This window comes from Lissotriton vulgaris, chromosome 4_1, assembly GCF_964263255.1.
Source record: "Lissotriton vulgaris chromosome 4_1, aLisVul1.2, whole genome shotgun sequence".
Lineage (NCBI taxonomy): Eukaryota > Metazoa > Chordata > Amphibia > Caudata > Salamandridae > Lissotriton > Lissotriton vulgaris.
Window position 1 is genome coordinate 1,510,264,518 of NC_141691.1, and position 6,523 is coordinate 1,510,271,040.

Below are 6,523 nucleotides of genomic sequence, written 5' to 3' on the forward strand. Positions count from 1 at the left end.
AGTGTCTCTTCTAGGGGAAGTGCGTTTGAGAATACCTCTAAGTATGTTGATTTTTTTCTGAGAGATTTTGTTACTACCCTTCCATCTTCCATAAGGAACACTAAATATTTCTTTAGTTGTTTGGAAGGTATTAAATCGTCCAATGCTTATCTTTTGATGTCTTTGGATTTCTGTTCAATGTATATTAGTATTGATCAAGAACTAGATATTGAGACCTGCAGACATTTCCTGAGGGCTAGCTCTATGTATTTGTTTGCCCATACTAATATTCTCCTTGAGAAGGCTAAAACCTGCCTGCAGAACAACATTGTAATTTTTAATGACAAACTTTACCAACATAATCTGGGATTGCAGAGGGCACTCCCTGCTTCACTCCCAGCTTTGTGAATCTTTTTATGGGCTGGTGATAGGAGCCAGTGTCCACCACACCTGAGACTATGGAGAATATGGACAGGGCTGTCATGTGGCTTTGCTACTTAGATGATGGCATGTCCATTTTCTGTAGAGGCACTGAATTTTGGGATCACTTATACGATCAGTAAGAACAAACTAGAATTTCTTGATGGTTTGTTTACAGTCGTAGAGAACAAACTTGTAACTAGTCAATATAGGAAGTCCAAAGTGGGGAATAGTGTCCTGCATGCCCTCAGCAGGATATCCAATATGGAGAACTGCTGAGGACAAAAATTAACTGTTACCTTGAATATGCCTAATTTGAGGAAGAGAAATCACTAATACAGAGACTTAGAGAGACAGGTTACCGAGCGTGGGTTTTGGATAAGGAGAAGGATTATATCAAAACAAATCTCCAGAGACACCATTCTTTTTCATAATCGGCCCATTGTTGATGAGGTGAATGAGACCACCAGGGTCATCACTACTTTTAATAACAAATCCAGCGATGTTATTTGACTCATGAGACAAATTGGAATATACTTAAGTTTTACTCTTCCATAGGTCATCTGTTGGGTGACAGACCAAGTTTTAAATACAAGAGGGGCAAGAGCATTAGGGACTTTCTAAACAATATTACAATGACATCTAGTGACCAGTAGAAGGGTTTATTTCCCTGTAAATATTGGAAGGCCTACAAAACTATTTCCCCTAATAAAGATTTCACGATGCCCTTTGGTAGCGGTATCAAATCGATACAAACATTCTTGACATGCAATTCCCAATTTGTCATGTACTTCCTTGTGTGTCCCTGTAATAAATGATATGTGGGTAGCTCTATCCCCTCTGAGAAAAAACGGGTTTTTATAACATCTCCGGGTAATTGACATAGGGGATCCACACTACCCCATGGCCAGACACTTTCGGGGGAGCCATGTTTGTGATACAAGCAAACTGTCCTAGTTTGCCTTTTAACATCAGAGGTCGAAAGGCGGGAACTCAACCTCAGACAGAAAGAATCCAGGTATATAATTGACTTAATTACCAAGATCCCTTTTGGATGGCACAATAGGAAAAAGCTTAAAGTATACGTGTAATCATGTTAACTCTTTAAAAAGAGAATTTTTAAGATACCATGTGTTGTTGCTGTGTGCTCTACTGTTCTGTATACTGCTTTTTTGCATCTATAATCGAGTGTTTTTATTTGTTTTATTATGTGATTTTCTTTTTTTTTTTCAGGATGAAAGGATGGGACCTTCACCTATGGTGGGGTGTTGCCCTACCCTTTTTTTCTTCAACCGATGTGGTAGTATAGAACACTGCTATGCAAACTGAGACAATATATTTTTTTGCATTATTTTGTGCTCTAGTATGTTCTTTGCAAGGTTGGTATGTCTCTTTGCCATATGTTGTTACACTTTTCCCACTTGGATTTTTGCACTGCAGTCTCCAATTTGAAGCCTTTTGTGCCCACTTTGGAAATATAGATACGGTAATAGAAGAGGCGTTTGGGACATAAGGGAATTATATTGCCATTCTATTATATACTGATTCCCCAAATTTCTCCTCTCCATGCCCACGTGGATATGATATTTCTCAAGCCTTAGGTTATTTTTGTGATTTGTATCTATTTTTATTTATTTATATATATGTTGTACCACATAAAGTTATGAAATATGCATTTGTAAGATGAATCATTTTTTTCATGCTTTTGGCATTTACAGGCATTGTAACAAATAATATAAATCTCCAAAAATCGAAATATATGGTATCTCATGCAAACACCAGTAATTGCCCACAGCCACAAATGGAAGGCAAGCCCCTAGAAAGGGTATCTACTTTTGATTACTTGGGCCTCAGCCTTAATGACAAGATGGATTCGGGGACCCAAGTACAGAAAGCAAATCTAAAAATGACACAATCTATAGGGGGTATTTTAAAAGTACACAGAAATTGTACCCAAAAAGTGGTTGGACCACCTGCAGAAATTTACAAAACCCAAGCTAGGGGAGCGTCACTCTATGGAGCTGAACTCTGGGGCTCCTGCCCTTCCCATGCACTCTATAACAGAGAACACCTTCCTTAGACAACTTTTGAGCTTACCTAAAAGCACCCCCTTAACACCACTGAGGATGGACCTGGGTATCGGCACGATCAGTGATATAATCGCCTCCCGTCCGCTTTTTTTTTGGCGCCGCTTATGGAATATGCCTGAGCTATTCAATTGCAGAGAGGAATTGAAGGATGTTATGTCAATTTTTGGAGCAGGGAACATTCCATAGTTGTCTTACATTTGCAATACATGCCATATATTGGGGAGGACAAACATGCGGCTAACACCTGAGGAGACCTGCTCCTCCATTTCCAGAAAAACCCTTCAGCTTGCCTTTAAAGAACAAAAACTTGTTCCAATTCTCGCAGACCATCAATACATGCACTCTGACTTCCAGGTTTCTGGAAGTCAAACAGCAATATAAGCTAGAATTAGCACTTGACAATATTCAACAATTTCTTGCTAAGAAATTGTTTTTGCAATTTGTACATGGGGCGCTCCCCCTTAGAGTATTTACAAATAAGTGGAAGGGAGGCCCCAAATTGGACTCCCCTGGGAGTATGTTGACCAAAGAGACAGAACTTCATGTTCTACTCTTTTGCCCTGCGTATAGAAGGCCAATGTCCAAATGGGTGCTACAGTTGTGTAGAAATATGGGAATTAGAGAACACACTGAGGCATACAGGCTACTAAAATATGAGTCACGCCCATTATTTGCCTTTGCAATTTCTAGATTCTTGTTTGCGATGTGGTGCATGCGTAGAGGCATTATAGAGAAACAGAGCTCAGGTATAACCCTAGCGTGCCCATCTAATGATCATGCTGCTAATTTAAATCTGCATATTCTTCCATGAAAGAAATTGCTCTGAAAATCTTTCTGTACTTATAGCTTTTTTCTAAACTTTTTTTTATTGTTTATAACATCTATTTTTTGTACTGGTTTTAAATGTTCTTAAGAGGTGATTATGTCGGCCCGTTCTCAATTGGCATCAAAGGTTGTTGATTATCATGCGATGTGTGATCTCTGGGCCTGAAAATACCTTATAATTTTGCACTTTAGCGCTCTTTTTGGCTCCCTGAGGATATTTTATATTCGTCTCAAAATATGTGTATATTGTTGCGCAATAGCAGCTTGGCTTTACATGTATGTTTTTACAAAGTGTGCTTTTATGGCTATACAGCCGAAAAAAAGTTTTCTTTGACTTTGACTTTGACTATTATAATTTACAATATGTTCTGCTGTTTTAAGATGGCACCCATGTAAGCAATGCACTTGTATTGCTTTCTTGGTTTTTTTATATTCTGGTACTGACAGCAGTGGTTATCATGTGGGACTGAAGTGCTGTGGACCATGTGATCAAGGCGATGTGGCCGAAACGTGTTATAAAGTTTTACCACAAATAAATCTTTGGATTTTCACTCATTACCTGCCTTGTGTGTGAATGGATGCATGGGGGATATGTGTGCCCATGGTAATTCCTGATGTGAGAGGAGTTCAGGGGTGAGTTTGTTATGTGCGAACTTGTGAGAATAAATGCTGCGCAATGGTGTGTGCAGATTTATTGTGACTAGTGGAGAAGTGGCACATTTAGAAGTTGGCATTTCTGTGTGCAGTGTGTCTGACTGCCTGATGTGAATTGCCTGTCTGGCTTGTGATTTACAGGGGCTGGCTGGCGTGGTTAGCTCCAGGAACCAGGATGGGTCTGCGCGGTGGTGAATAGGGAAATCTGCATGTAGATGGGAGGGAGGAGTTGCACCTGGGACCTGAATAGGGCTGTGCCTTCCCTCCACAATGCTGGCTCCACCTCCTGTGGTGCGTCTGATGTCCCTGGCCTGTCCTGTGAATAGAGAGGGGAGCTAAGCAAAACAAAGTTCTCCTGAACATGTTGTATCTGGTTCTCCCCTTTCCCTACAGTTGTAGACAAAGGATTTAATGGTATAACAAGGGGCTGTGACCCCATGAAAATGTTCTGCTTTTTGGATCCTGAAGAGGGAGACTTGCTGCTGGTGGGACCCACAAGGGACCGCCATGGGGGCTGCCTCCTTGCAGGAGTGCCCTGTGTGCTGACCCCTGGGCCATACATTACCCCCTTGATGCCTCCAGGACTGCTGGCACCTGTTGCTCTTTATTCTTGCTTTTACCAAGGCTTTCTATAGCCTTCCAGCCCAAGAGGAGCACTTTATTCTGCTTTTACACTTGCCCAGCTGAGGGAGACCATGAGCTTTGCAGCGCCGAGCTGCCTCTCGCCTGGAGGGAATCCCCAGCATAGGGATTCCCCCGAAATTGCCATGGACTTCGTGGGTGCCCACCCCACATGGCCGCTCTATATCTGTTTCAGAATTGCAGGCGCCCACCCCACTTATAGTGCTATTTTCACAGCGGGTGCCCACCACACTTCTACATTTATTTGTTGAGGGAGCCTACCCCTCTTGCCACAGAGAGAATCACCACAGCTGACCTCGCCGAAAACCGGAAGTCAGGAAGGCCTGCCCTTTGATGTGGGCGGGGCCTGCAACCAAACCAGAAGAGGCCAGTGTGAGTTTGTGGCACGGGGCTCCCATGCTCGAGGTAGAGCCCCGCGTCGCACTGACCGCGAAGAAGAGACAGCTTCCCCCAGCCGCCCCCGGAGAGCAGCCTAGTGAGTAGAGCTGCCTGGAGGGCGCCAGATCGAGGCACCCGTTCAGTGCTGAGCAGCCCCGCTTGACAGTGGGCGGCTCCAACCTGCCTCTCGAGTGTGTGTGCCAAAGAAGGCACTGCGCTGGATCCCTTCTTTCCCAGAGCAGCCCCCGCTTGATAATGGGGCGTCTCCAGTGATGGGGCAAATTTGATTTAGAAGCCCCCAGTGCGTAGTGAAGCACAGTGTTGGTGCCTGCACGGTCCCGCCGTTGCGGGGCGCTCCGACGGCGGGGCATCTTGAGTTTTAGAGCCCACGTGGCCTTAGTGATGAGCATGATTATTTCTAGAGCCAGTGCGCTCCATGGGGACAGATTAATTATCAGAGCCAGTGAGCTCCAACGCTCCGGAGTATTTGTTTCAGAGACCAGATGACTCCAACCGAGGGGACACCTAATTGTTCACATGGCCAGAGGGGCCTGTGTCCTTTACCCACTGCTTGGGGACATGCTTCATTCCAGAGCCAGATGGCTCCAATGTTGGGCACATTTATTTCAAGGGCCAGTGAGAGCCCATGCCGCATTTTAACTTTTACAGCTGCACAGCAATTAGTGCCAGCTGCACCTTTTTAGGCACACAGTTCTTTTGGGGTCTTGCAAAGTCAGTAATGAGATGCACTCCTTTGCCCCACACTTTCCTAGCTGCCCAGCAAATAGTGGGCAGCGGCTACATTTAGGTTTGCGCAAAGACGCACCCTTGGCTTTCACTGCATTGGCAGTGTGCCCTGACATTCTGGACACAGGGCACTTGAGCCCCTTTTTGGATGGCAGATTGGCCAGGGGGACGGTTAGATTTATAGGGCACCAGGCCCTAATATGATTTATGTGTTAAATGTGATTTTGGTGCTAGGAAATGTACTGTGTGTAATATGTTTAACACACCCTGTTTTAAACCTCTAAACTGTGGTTTATGATTGTGAGGTTGGTCTGCATATCATGGTTTATGCTAGTGAGATTATGTTTCACTCTATGATTTATGCCCCTAATGTGAGTTATACTTAAGAGGTTAAGGTCTATTGTATTTAGGCTTGTGTGATACTGTGAAAATGTAGTTTATGTCACAGACTGATGCTAGGTACAGTGATTACCAGTGTTTACTGGTTGTACGTTTATGATCTAGTTTACTTTTACTAAGTTCACTTTGTGATGGTTCTGACAGTGGTCCATGGGGCCCTGTTAGGTGTATATAATCCCTTGTAAATATTGCCCAGTGCCAGTTGGCACAGTGTACATTATGTGTTTACTATTCTAATGTGTTTTGAGAATTCAAACCCTATTTTTGATATAACCTTGTGTGGATTTCCTTTTGTAGTGTGCCTGGGATGGTGTTGCTGTTGTGTGTGTGCACAAATGCTTTACACATGGCATCCGGGATAAGCCTGACTGCTCCTGCCAAGCTACCAA